General features: G+C 32.9%; 1 protein-coding gene across 5 annotated transcripts in view; it reads right to left on the bottom strand.

Annotated features, from left to right (window-relative positions):
• The window catches only part of LOC124356129 (longitudinals lacking protein, isoforms A/B/D/L-like), a 605681-nt gene that overhangs the window by 512116 nt on the left and 79613 nt on the right, over positions 1-13952 (bottom strand). The window lies entirely within an intron of this gene.

Here is a 13952-nt window from a genome sequence, read left to right as displayed (position 1 = left end):
ATATTTAGAGTAAAATATTTGGTATTTCGATAAAACTTTTAGAGTAGTATCCTGCAATGTAATGTGGGTTTGTTAAATTCTGTTTAGTTTTTGTTTTAAATTTATTGTTTTAAACTTTTTAGAGTTTTTAAACAGTTAAGAAACAACTGAAATATGTATTATATTGACAAAATTTCTTTGAGGTAGTAAAATAATATTTATACTCATAGGCTACTTTTTTAACATGTTTTATTGATAGTAAATTAACAATGAACTAAACACACTCACCTGTAAGATGTCCCAACTCAATATGAAACATTGTGCATTTTCTAAAAATTTAATTGCTGTGGTCTATCTTGTAAAATACAAAATCTTGATGACATAGACATTTCAAACAGCTAGAAAACTAATTATACTGTGGTATAAAATTAAATGAATGCTAATTAATGTGTAATGTATTAATTACCACTGTACTCCAATGTATAATTATCCTAAACAACCATGTATTTCATTTGTATTATACAAAAAAGTAAACTAAGTAAAATTTACTCACAGCCACATTAATAGATCACTCACTTCATATTTTTTACTGATCCCAAAATACAGTATGTGTTTTCATTCACTAAAAAATAATAATTTATTATTGTAAATATTTAGTAAAATTATAAGACACTGCCTCGATTTGTCAAAATTATTTTTTACAAATATTCCTAAAGTAAGGATTATGAAAATGCTTAGAAAAATTAAAGAATTGTAAATTTACATTTGATTGGTTTTCCAACAGTATTACACGAAAAAAGTTGTAAAATATGTTACTTAAGTGATTTAAAAATTTCTTCTTGATATTGATCTGAAAAATGTAAAATATTTTTCATAATGCAAATATTAAAATGTATTATGCAATAAAACTGTCTATGGCTATTATTTTTTGCCACTTATACAACACCAATACCCTTTATAGTGTGACAACTGACCAGGGACGTACCCGTGCGAGGGGGAGGGGGCAACAAAGTCATTTTTGCCTTCTGAGTATTTTCAGTCAGATGCAATAAAACCAATCACAATTCTAAAAATGTTATCATACTTTAACATTATTTTATTCTTAATATTAAACCACAAATATAATATTAAGAATAAACATACTTTTAAGCTTTGATTTTATCCTCCCCCCTCCCCCACCTGAAATAAATTTCTGGGTATGTTCCTGAAGCTGACAAAAGATCCTTGTTCTGGTACAGATAACATTGTCCTGGGTTCTTTTGTCATTATACATTGTAGTTGTAGGGATTCACTGTTAATCAGAGGATGTACTGACACTAAAACATTTACTGGATGAGGAATTACATACAACACTGCAGTACTGGGTAACATGTATGGAGGATGATAAAAGTATACAAATGTGAAGTAGCTGTTGGATAAAATACTGGTATGTCAACCGAAATATCATATCACAAAATTAAATATTTCCCCTAAGACTTCTTTATTTATGAAAAGAATTTTTGTAATATTCATTTTTGGTTAGTAGTAACCAAACAATAATCAAAACTAAAAATTATAATCAAAAGTTTACCTTATATCTAAAATAAATTAACTAAATGAAACACTACTGTCTTGTAAACACTTTTTGTATAAAAATTTCCGCTGAGAAAATTAAATAAAATAAATATAAAACAAACTAAAATATTGAGTTAAAACTTAAATACCCGTGATTCTTTGAAATAAAATGTAACTTCTAATAAATTGTAATCTTACTCAAGAAAATAAAAGTACACAAACTGTTGTATCACGACTATTCCAGTCTTAAAATTTAAAAAATATTCATACTAAATAAATACCCTGCTGTGAGGTAAGTAGAACTGAACTGTCACTTATATGATTCCTCGAAAACAAACCAATACTTGTAGTATTTTAGATCTACTAGAACTTATAAAGCTAAATAATTGGGTCAAATAAAGCAAAATGACTATTAAAAACAAGTTTAGAATGCTTTGTATCTCTTGAGGAGTGTGATTGAGTGAGAATAATTCATTTCCAGAGAGTTGTCAAAATAGTTATAAAAGTCAAAATAGTTATAAAATGATTTGTAACTAAGAACTTGTAGCTTAAAATCAACATACTGCAGCAATAATAATTTTAAATTCAACACAGCAGACACATGATAATTGTAATTAATTAATTCCAGGATCATCATGATAATTATATATATACAGATAAGCCACTTAACTTCAATAGGTATAAAAAAACTACATGTAATATAAAATAAGTATATTTCATTAATTCAAGTATACTCACCTTGAAAATGTTCTTGTAATATTGCTAGAACAACAGTTTATATGTTTTCATTTATAATTTTTATGCTGAATAAAAAATGAGCTAGAAAGTATAAAATAAATATGGAAAATAAGAATCTTTAAAAATTGTGCACAAGTGTCGAAGTATCAACATTTGTAGAGGACACCATTAACCTGCATCTGTTATGTTTATTAAATTAATGTCAAATCTTATCACAAGATAATGAACATTATTTATTTAATGTTGAAACATGTTTATAGAAATGATACTATTTATAGTATATACATTTAATAATACTCTAGAACATGTTAAATGATATTACATGCACACTATTACATTAATTGTAAATGTATGCACTCCTCAAGAGGTAAAAAACATTTGTACAAAACCCAATTAACAAACTAATTAAAAGTTTCAATTTCTGGATTGACACTGAATTTAAGTTGCTATGAAGATAAGATCTTCAATAATCCAAACATGACAGTAGGAACTTGGCCTGTTTGTCGTGCATTGTGGTGATGTGGGACTTGACTTCAGCCGTGTGTTCGCTGACAAAGGAACAGAGGAACTTGGGACAATGGTACTCCGGAGGACTGATGCAGTTCAGCATGAAATGCTCCCACTGGTCTCGTATGGACTTGAATGCACGGCCGCAGTGAGCGCAGGTGGCAACTGTTGGCGAGGGCACCTCTGGGGGCACTGTGAACGCACCCGGCTGTGGTGCCTCGGACGTCGCAGGAGGGATACACGTTTGTGTTCCTGTGGGCAAAATAAGCTAACTGTTAAAAATCACTTTTAACAGAATTGATGTCCTACTTTGAATTTAATTAAATAAATCATAAACTTATTAGATGCACCCATTTTGCTCATAAAATTAACAACTTATTTTTCTTATTAAGTGAATATTGAAAATTTAAGTTTTAAAGTACTGGTTTACGCTAACTAAACTAAGATACATACCCCATTTGTCACCTACAGTAGACTATGTGAAATAATTATTTCTAATTAATAAACTACTATAAATGAATATTTCTAATCTGGTTCAAAATCAGCTGTTACAGATTTGACTATTATTTAGGGTTTTCTGTTTGGGGGTTTACATTTATTGTTTTCACAGTTACAATACTTTGAAATATTTCTACCTCAATGTGGAGAGCAATCTTCAGTAAGAAGATGTTAAACTGAAACTGCCAATAATAAACATCCCCCTACACAGGTTAGTTGAAGAAGGCACAGCTGTATCGTTATTGAATCTCAATCAATAAGCAACCAATATTACAAAGTCAATACGGCTTCTTTATCACAGGCTGCCAACTATTTGATAATTAGTCGCTATCTTCTGTGTTATTATTTCTTTCTTGGTTGTTTCTCTCGTATTTTTACTAATCAGTGTAACAGAGGAGAGACCATCATAATGTATCCTCCTCCACAAACTTTGAGACATACAACATTAACAGTATGTATTATTGATACTATTCTATTATAACAGTTCAGTAAACATCCTAATTAATTGATAGTGCCAAGTCAGATCTAAGTAAAATCATATTTATGGTCACAAATCTAGCTAAGGAATCAAGTAAAGAAACATATTCTGAATAAACCAGTTTTATTGATGACATTGAATAAAGATAGAATTGTAAATAACATTGAATAAATAAAATATTACATTTAAAAATTACTTAACGGTATTGAACGGTACTAATATTACAAACAATTTTGCTTGAAATGTACATCAAAATTACTTTACTTGTCCATTAAACAAAAATTGATTAGATTGTTATTAATACCCGTTGCTTTCGGAAAATTATATACTTAACATTTTGTGAAACACACAGAAATTGTCAGTACCGGTAGTTGAATTTTTGTGAAACAAAATTTAAAGTAAATTAAATAATTAAATCAATTGTTCCCTAGACAAAAATCAAAACCTTTATTAACTTTAAACAATAAAAAATTAATATATTATAAAATAATAAACTCATTGGAACTACCTTTTTTTAATATTAAACTTTAAAACCAGTTGTTTTTCTGTAATTTTTATTTATCAAAAATTGTAACAAAAACGTTGTAATTAATAAAAATATAGTTTCTCAATCTATTTATATAAATAATAGGCTAACAACACATTTTCAAACTGGAGATTAAAGCTCAAAATAGGAAAAAAGTGAAGAAATGTGTTAAATCTGTTCTAACTGAATAAAAATTACATTTACAGTTTTATTTTTAATATATGGATCATACAATGGTAAAATATTACATAATAGTTCGCTACTGCAAGTATTTATTGAATTCAAATAAACTTGTCCAAAATAAACACAGAACATAAAACTTTGAAAACATTTGTGAATTTACTGAGCTAAATCAGTTGGCAAACGAGTCCATGATGTCATTGAGCACAATTGTCGAGTGTTTGATCGTGAAATGCCTCTTCAGGTTGGACTTATGAGGGGTTTTGTAGTGGCAGTATGAGCAGGAGAGGCTAGGCTCGATTCCACACTCCAGTTTCTGGTGGGTGCGGAGATTCCCCTGCCACTTGTAACGCTTGCCGCAGCGATCACACTCCCACTTGGCTGTCACACACACAAGAGAGAGGCATTAGTCACAGATGAGCCGCTGAGAAATGTGGAAGGGTTTTGTGGAGGTACTCTCATTGTACTTGCATTTATCCTTTTTCCCAACATAAATCAAAGTACACAGTATGATTTCAAAATTGTCTACTATAGTCACCAGTCAGCAGAAGCTAGTTGAGTACCACTATTGAATTGATATGCTAGCCACTGACAAAAATGTAGAAATATGCATCTATTTTTACATTTCTTTGAGTATAATAATAACAATCCTACTCTAGACATGCATGTCTTTTGTTTCCTGAATGCAAGACATGAGAAGGTTAATAATTATCCTGAAATTAAAGAAAGTATAACAGATTTTCAGACATTTGCAACCATTGTATGTTACGAAAATAGTAGATTTTGTTTCAAGGATTGGAATCTATCCCCTTTTTTAGGTGTTAATTTGGAGGGACAGAAATCCAGTTATAAATATTGGCAAAGACTTAAAACAAATTAAAGTCCAATTCTAGATAGTAAAAGTAAGAATTGATATATTAAATACCCCCAAATATTTATATTTATTTCTTGTCTTACTTATTAGATGTATCAATGAGATGCATTAGTTTCACTTAAGTTTCTTTTTTAATCAAAATTTAAACCTTTATAACTGTTAAATAAGAATATTTAGAGGGATATGCTTACCTCTTTTTTACTTCAGTTTTATTAACCAAAAATCTGGTTTTGCAGGTAAAATATGATAAACAATTATTTTTTTTTTATTTCATCTAGGTATTTATGAACTACAACTGCTGCCATATTACACCAAAATAAATCCATTTCTTTGGTAATAGCCAATGCTTACAACATACACACATGTGCAAGCAAAAATATTTTTCTATTCAGCATGTAGTGTCTACCAAAAGTATGTTATTTATCTTTGCAGTATAGAAAGTAAAATACAAGCAGTAACAAATTGTTATATTTTATAATTTTCTAAGGATTTTTCATCAACATAACAGAAATTAAATGGGTAGGTATAAAAACGGCATAGAGATAAAATAAACCACTTAAATAATTTATTCCTTATTGACGATACAGTTCACACGAGAAGGATGCCATGGCGTGTGCAGGTGTGCCGTTTTAGATTGGCCAGCTTGACCGTCCGGTACGGGCAGTAGCCACAGTTGAGGTTGGGTTCCTTCCCACACTCCAGTCGCAGGTGAGTGTTGAGTGTGCTGCGCCACTTGTACCGTTTCTTACACTGTGGGCATTCGTGCTGCTGACCTACGATGATATGACACTTTGTTAATGTTGATAGTAGTGGCATGAGAGAGGTACTTATCTGACACGAAATATGATGACAACATAGATTACAACTTAATTTTAGAGTCATAGGGAGAACGGAAAGGATCAATACTGCATGTATTAAATTAAGTACATTAACAGGTGCCGTATACATTTTTTAACAATCATTAATGGTACGGTTTTGAACTTTCAGGGATTTTTATACTTTAATCCATGTATCATTGCACCCAACTTCAAATATTTTGAACACTAATAAACATAGTTTTATATTTTTCAATAAGCAAAAAATTCCAACTTTTATTTAACATTCTTTTTCTAAGAGCTCTTATACTTACAGTCTTAACATTGGTTCGAAATATAACAACAGTTAGTAAGTTAACTGTAAAGAAAATGGAGCCTGTAGCTTCCCTAGTTCCAGAAATAGATGTACTTTTGTAAGTAAAAAAGCATAGTTAAATGTTGACTGTAAAAAAAGTCTAGCTCCATATTCTGGATTATCAACATTTTCTTCTTTCTCATCTTTCATCAGCCTCCTCTTCCTTCTAGCTAGTCTAGCTGCTTTTTTCATCTGCTGGGCAGCTTACCTGAAAGTGTCTACTTCCACTGATTTACTAAAGCCTGGGTTTTGTGAGGCACCAATAGCACTTTAGCCAATAAGTGTCATAAACTCAAAAGGTAGCTACTTTAGATTAAAACGTAGCCCCTGCAATAATCACGAACCTTAATATTATAGGGTTTTTCATTTTGGGCGGGTAGATGTTGAGATGAAATAAAACAAGTTATGTGTGATATGTTAACGAAAATTTATTTTTCATATGAAAGGCCCATGTATGCCATTATGTATTCAACATGACATCGTTCAAATGTCCACCACGGTTTTTACAATGGTACGGATTCGATTGGTCCAATTTTCAATTACTCTGCCACATAAATCCGGTTGAATTTGAGCGATGGCCTGCGTTATGTTGATCTAAAGTTCATCGGTTGATTGAGGCCTATTGGCATAGACCTGCGACTTCAGGACAACCCCATAAAAAAAGTCTAGGGGTGTCAAATCGCACAATTTTGGTGGCCAATTCACTTAACCTCTGCGAGAGATAACCGTACCCTCTAATCGTTCATGCAAAATTTTCATGGTGTCATTCGCTGTGTGGCATGTAGCGCCATGTTACTGAAACCACATGTCGTTTACGTTTATATCGTTCAATTTGGGCCAAAAAAATCCGTTATCATCGTTCTGTAGCGTTTGCCATTGACAATGATGGCCTCACCAAATTTTTATTTTATACGAATCAATAACACTGCCAGCCCAAAATCTGCACCAAACAGTAACTTTTAGTTTATGCATCGCTACCTAGTGAACCTCTTGTGGGTTGGCGTTGTCCCATATACGGCAAGCATAAGCTTGTTACCATAGCCATTCATTCAGAAATGTGCTTTGTTGCTGAAGATCATTTTTCGCCCAAAATTAGGGTCCTCTTCCAAACGCTCCAAAGCCCACTCTGCAAACAAACGGCGTTGTCTATGGTCGGAATCTTTGAGCTACTGGGTCAGTTAGATTTTTTACGGATGCAGGCCTAAATCCAGATGCAAAATTCGCCAAGTTGAAGTTTGTGAAAGGCCGAGTTCTTGTGCACGGCGAGGAATTGACTGCCTCGGGTTCCTCTGCACACTTTCACGTACAGCGGCAATGTTCTCGATAGATCTGCTGTTCCTTTGACGTCTGGGTGTAGGCTGGTTGTTTACTGAACCAGCCTTCTCGAATTTAGCTATTAAACGTTGAAGAGTTGACATTGAAGGGCCTCCGTGTCTGCCGTAAAATGGTCGCAACGCATGTAACATTTTAACTAGTGAACACTTATTTTGATAATAAAGTTTAATCATTTATGAACATGCTGCTCAATCGCGTAACTTGTCATGATGAAATAACTTGTTATGAAATGGCAGCACTCACTGAACATCAGTACACTAATGAAACAGCTGACACCAAAACAACATGGCCGCCACAGGCTGCCAACATATACCCGCCCAAAATGAAAAACCCTATATATGAAATTACTAACATCTCCATGAGCTAGTTGTGTGTATGTATCACTTAATTAAAAACAAAGATGCATACTCCTTATCAAAGAAAAATAATCACCTTCGATGGGAAATAAATCTGTAAAAAGGTATTTAAAATCAATGACAATCTCGTTGTATATACATTTCTAAAGTACATAAATTTAAAGGAAACAACATAACAGAGAGGCATGAAAAAGTAAACTACTTTTATTTCATATTTAGAGTAACAAATTGAAAACTTAACAAATTTTTAAAATATTATATACATTTGACTTAACAAATAAAACTCACTTTATAAATCAAGTAATGTACTTTTAAATTAGTAATACACAAACAAAAAATCAAAGTTTACATTATATCAAGAAAATACATTTTTAAATAATACATGGCTTCACTAAAATACTCAAAGTATGTGTATATTTGTGTACACATATCAAGGTAACTTTATTTTGAACTCTAATAATCTGAAAAAGGTAAAACACAGTTCAATCAATAACATTCCAAAAATAACCGGCATATAATTGCATAATTTATCAACAACAATAACAAAAACAAAGAACACGTTTAACAGTGATATGATATGACGTATTTTGGTAACATATAAAGGTAACTCAAAGGGTAAATTGATAAAGTGAAATCAGGAATGATCACTGGGGGGGGGGGGGGCACTTTAAAATACGAAGGCTAAAGTTGGAAAATGAAAGCTGAAACAAAACTCTAAAATGAATTGTACATCTGTTCCAACTCGATAACAGTTGTGAACAGATGTCAGTGAGAGAGGGACTGGGGGAGATGTTTGCTGAAAGTGTGACGCCTGAGGTGACTTCGCCGGAAAGTCCGATAGTCGCAGAATTCACACTGGATTGTAGGAGACTTGCCGCACTGAAACTTCTTGTGTGTAAGCATGTTCCCCCTCCACTTGTACACTTTGCCGCACTGGTCACACTCCCACAGCTGGCCTGGGATCAAAACTGGCATTACTCACTTCCTCCTGGTACACTAACCAAGTATTGTGGAAAGTTCTATTTTATTTTCAAATATTATGAATTTTTACAACAAAAAATTGGTATTTAAAAATTGTTAATCAGTATAAATGTAAATTTAGTCATAACCAAACAGACGGATTTGAACTAAATTTTACTATGCAGGTGTAGTTTGGAATAACATTTTTCATAGTAAATTTTTACAAAAAACAATATAAACACCAATTCTATTAAAATAACTGTAAAAAATGGTACAGTATATTAAATCTTTACTAAGCCCCTATTCACAACCAGCATTTCTAAAAATTCTTTTTTTTTAAGTTACGACCGAATTTTAAATATACTCAAAATATAGACTTTTTCAGCTACCCACAATTTAATTAACAATCATCCTTTATTAACTAAACCAACCAGGCTGCTATTAACTAAAAAATAAAAATAAAATAAAATTATTAAAGATAAACTGTAAATAGGCTATAATGAATGCATAGTTAAGTCTATTTTTTTTCACTTAAGTCCACTTCCTGTGATGATGGCTTGAGTACCACCAAAATGATTTTACAGGTAATATTTTCCATTTCCCTTATGTGTAGCAGGACATAGCATTGAACTAAGTCGTACAGCTCCAATTGTTGGTAAATCTGATATACTGTGTCAAGCACTCTTTTGGTGTTTGTATAAGGAAGATGGTAGGCTATAATTTGTAATATTTATTTGAATGATTAAACATGTTTTAATTTTTAAATCAAACATAATACAAACGAAAATTAATTTTTTAATATTTTAAAATTTTGTAAAACAAACATGATAATTTTATGATCCAATTTGTACAAATTTTTTTATTGTTCATTTTGTAAATAGGAACAAATATGCCAAATTTAAAAAAGTATGTATCTGTATAACTGAATTTTGATTTTCTTTATATTTGGTACTTGAGTTTTGTTTTATTGTGTTGGGGGAAATGTAGGACATGACTTATAATATTTATTTGGATATTTCTGTTAAAATTATTAAATTAAAAATTATACTTTAACAAATTGAATTTTTTAGCTGATAAAAAAAAATATATTTTTTTATTTTAATACATTTGTATGCAACCTTTTTTAATTTCCTATGTAAGTAGGAACAAGTATAACTGGCCAAGTTTCAAAAAAGTAAATATCTATAATACTAAGTATGGCTTTTCTTATATACTAGTACAAAATATTGAAAATCTGCACTCCCATAAATGCAATTTTTGAAAATACCCACGGGCCGATCTCATTGGCTCTTGGCACTCAAAGGGTTAAAGTTCTATTTGATTTTAGGTTTCTGAAATTAATGTAAAAAAAAGTATAAATCTAAATGTTTTGACAGATGTTTATATTTTTGTAATAAAACACGTGACAATACCAAACATGGAATTTGCCAATTTCAAAAGATTTTCCGAGTTTGAAAACTTAAAGCACTCATCTAGCATGGATACATTCACTATTTCAAAGAAATCAAACTCCTACTAGTCACCTACAACTGTAAACAAAGTGCAGACATGCAACACAAGTCTTAAGAGTTGTACTGGCACTCATTCCGTACAGAAAAACTTGTCAAACTCCTACTAGTCACCTACAACTGTAAACAAAGTGCAGACATGCAACACCAGTCTTAAGAGTTGCACTGGCACTCATTCCGTACAGAAAAACTTGTCAAACTCCTACTAGTCACCTACAACTGTAAACAAAGTGCAGACATGCAACACCAGTCTTAAGAGTTGCACTGGCACTCATTCCGTACAGAAAAACTTGTCAAACTCCTACTAGTCACCTACAACTGTAAACAAAGTGCAGACATGCAACACCAGTCTTAAGAGTTGCACTGGCACTCATTCCATACAGAAAAACTTGTCAAACTGCTACTAGTCACCTACAACTGTAAACAAAGTGCAGACATGCAACACCAGTCTTAAGAGTTGCACTGGCACTCATTCCATACAGAAAAACTTGTCAAACTCCTACTAGTCACCTACAACTGTAAACAAAGTGCAGACACGCAACACAACACGGAAACACAGCTTTCACACAGTCATACTTTGCACTGGCACTAGTCATTGTAAACAAAGTGCTGCATAACAGAACAAATCTATCAACAATCTTAACTACTGTAAGAAAAACAAACTCCTACTAGTCACCTACAACTGTAAACAAAGTGCAGACATGCAACACAACAAACAAATTTCACTCAGTCTTGAAGAGTTGAGTTGCACTGGCACTCATTCCATACGGAAAAACTTGTCAAACTCCTACTAGTCACCTACAACTGTAAACAAAATGCAGACATGCAACACCAGTCTTAAGAGTTGCACTGGCACTCATTCCATATGGAAAAACTTGTCAAACTCCTACTAGTCACCTACAACTGTAAACAAAGTGCAGACATGCAACACAACAGGAACAAAGCTTTCACACCAGTCTTAAGAGTTGCACTGGCACTCATTCCATATGGAAAAACTTGTCAAACTCCTACTAGTCACCTGCAAACTGTAAACAAAGTGCAGACACGCAACACAACAGGAACAAAGCTTTCACACCAGTCTTAAGAGTTGCACTGGCAATCATTCCATACGGAAAAAAACTTGTCAAACTCCTACTAGTCACCTACAACTGTAAACAAAGTGCAGACATGCAACACAACAGGAACAAAGCTTTCACACCAGTCTTAAGAGTTGCACTGGCACTCATTCCATATGGAAAAACTTGTCAAACTCCTACTAGTCACCTACAACTGTAAACAAAGTGCAGACATGCAACACAACAGGAACAAAGCTTTCACACCAGTCTTAAGAGTTGCACTGGCACTCATTCCATACGGAAAAACTTGTCAAAACTCCTACTAGTCACCTACAACTGTAAACAAAGTGCAGACATGCAACACAACAGGAACAAAGCTTTCACACCAGTCTTAAGAGTTGCACTGGCACTCATTCCATATGGAAAAACTTGTCAAACTCCTACTAGTCACCTACAACTGTAAACAAAGTGCAGACATGCAACACAACAGGAACAAAGCTTTCACACAGTCAGTCTTAAGAGTTGCACTGGCACTCATTCCAAATGGAAAAACTTGTCAAACTCCTACTAGTCACCTACAACTGTAAACAAAGTGCAGACATGCAACACCAGTCTTAAGAGTTGCACTGGCACTCATTCCATACGGAAAAAATCTTGTCAAACTCCTACTAGTCACCTACAACTGTAAACAAAGTGCAGACATGCAACACAAGTCTTAAGAGTTGCACTGGCACTCATTCCGTACAGAAAAACTTGTCAAACTCCTACTAGTCACCTACAACTGTAAACAAAGTGCAGACATGCAACACAAGTCTTAAGAGTTGCACTGGCACTCATTCCATACAGAAAAACTTGTCAAACTCCTACTAGTCACCTACAACTGTAAACAAAGTGCAGACATGCAACACAAGTCTTAAGAGTTGCACTGGCACTCATTCCGTACAGAAAAACTTGTCAAACTCCTACTAGTCACCTACAACTGTAAACAAAGTGCAGACATGCAACACAAGTCTTAAGAGTTGCACTGGCACTCATTCCGTACAGGAAAAACTTGTCAAACTCCTACTAGTCACCTACAACTGTAAACAAAGTGCAGACATGCAACACAAGTCCTAAGAGTTGCACTGGCACTCATTCCATACAGAAAAACTTGTCAAACGCGCCGGCGTAAAGTCCAAAATGGCAGCCGGTAACTTCAAAACCAGTTTTCCAGTCATTTGCCATTGTACAATGATACAAGTAATCGGTAATACTATGTTTCGAGAACTGTAATCTGATCTCTTTCTCAGGTGGGTGACTAATCAATCACATAACTACAAACAAGGTTAAAATAAACACATCATACCAGAGTGTTGTGACACGCATAAATCAGGAAACATAACAGACGTGTGTCAACTCCATGCAGATTATTTTTAAAACATGGACTTTAAAACAACCTATAGATCTGTACTGAACAACCAACCACTGAATACCGACCACAGGCCAATAGTAAATGGCAGAAACTAGATGGCGGCAAAAAAGGAAGTGGGAGTGGGTCTTTATTACTGGTTCATTCTAGATGAAATGACGGTTCATTGAAATCTCTAATCTCTTAATACAGTACAAGCATTTAATAATATTTCCTTGTTAGCTCATTTGTTATAATTGGCAACAATTGGATTGATCCGTTAGTCCATTAATTTATGTATATAGCATTGTTTAGATTCTTAAAAAAAAAATGAGGTTCCCAATATGTTATGTTGGGTTCATACCAATTCATTTATGATCTTGGAACCTACAATGATGTGCAATTATTTATTTTCCTGTTAGTCCCTTTCTTGTGTTTTCTTTGTGTATTTTTATCTTAACCTTTAATGGTATTTTTGCCTATTCTCTATTAAAATTACATTTTATACTGTACACATTTTAGAATCCTGTGTGGTACATTTTTGTTTTCTTTTTACAAGACTGTGTACGAATGTTATTTTTCATGTGGTTCTAATGATGTACTTTCTACCTATTCTTCTTATTTTCTAAGATAATCACAGGAGATAAGTGATGGACATAAATTCATATTTATCTCTATTTATGTATCAAATAACGAGTAGGCCATTCTTCTTCAGATTTTTGATGATTTGATTGGTAGTTTAAATATTTTTCTGTTAGTTTTCTTTTGAAAATTGTACTCTTAAGGACATCCCTATCTCTTAATAAACACACATCTAAAAAAGGAACCTTTTTTCAGAATTTCACTT

The sequence above is a fragment of the Homalodisca vitripennis genome, chromosome 2 (genome assembly GCF_021130785.1).
Source record: "Homalodisca vitripennis isolate AUS2020 chromosome 2, UT_GWSS_2.1, whole genome shotgun sequence".
NCBI lineage: Eukaryota > Metazoa > Arthropoda > Insecta > Hemiptera > Cicadellidae > Homalodisca > Homalodisca vitripennis.
Note: the sequence above shows the minus strand (reverse complement) of the source record. Positions and strands in the feature narration are given on the sequence as shown.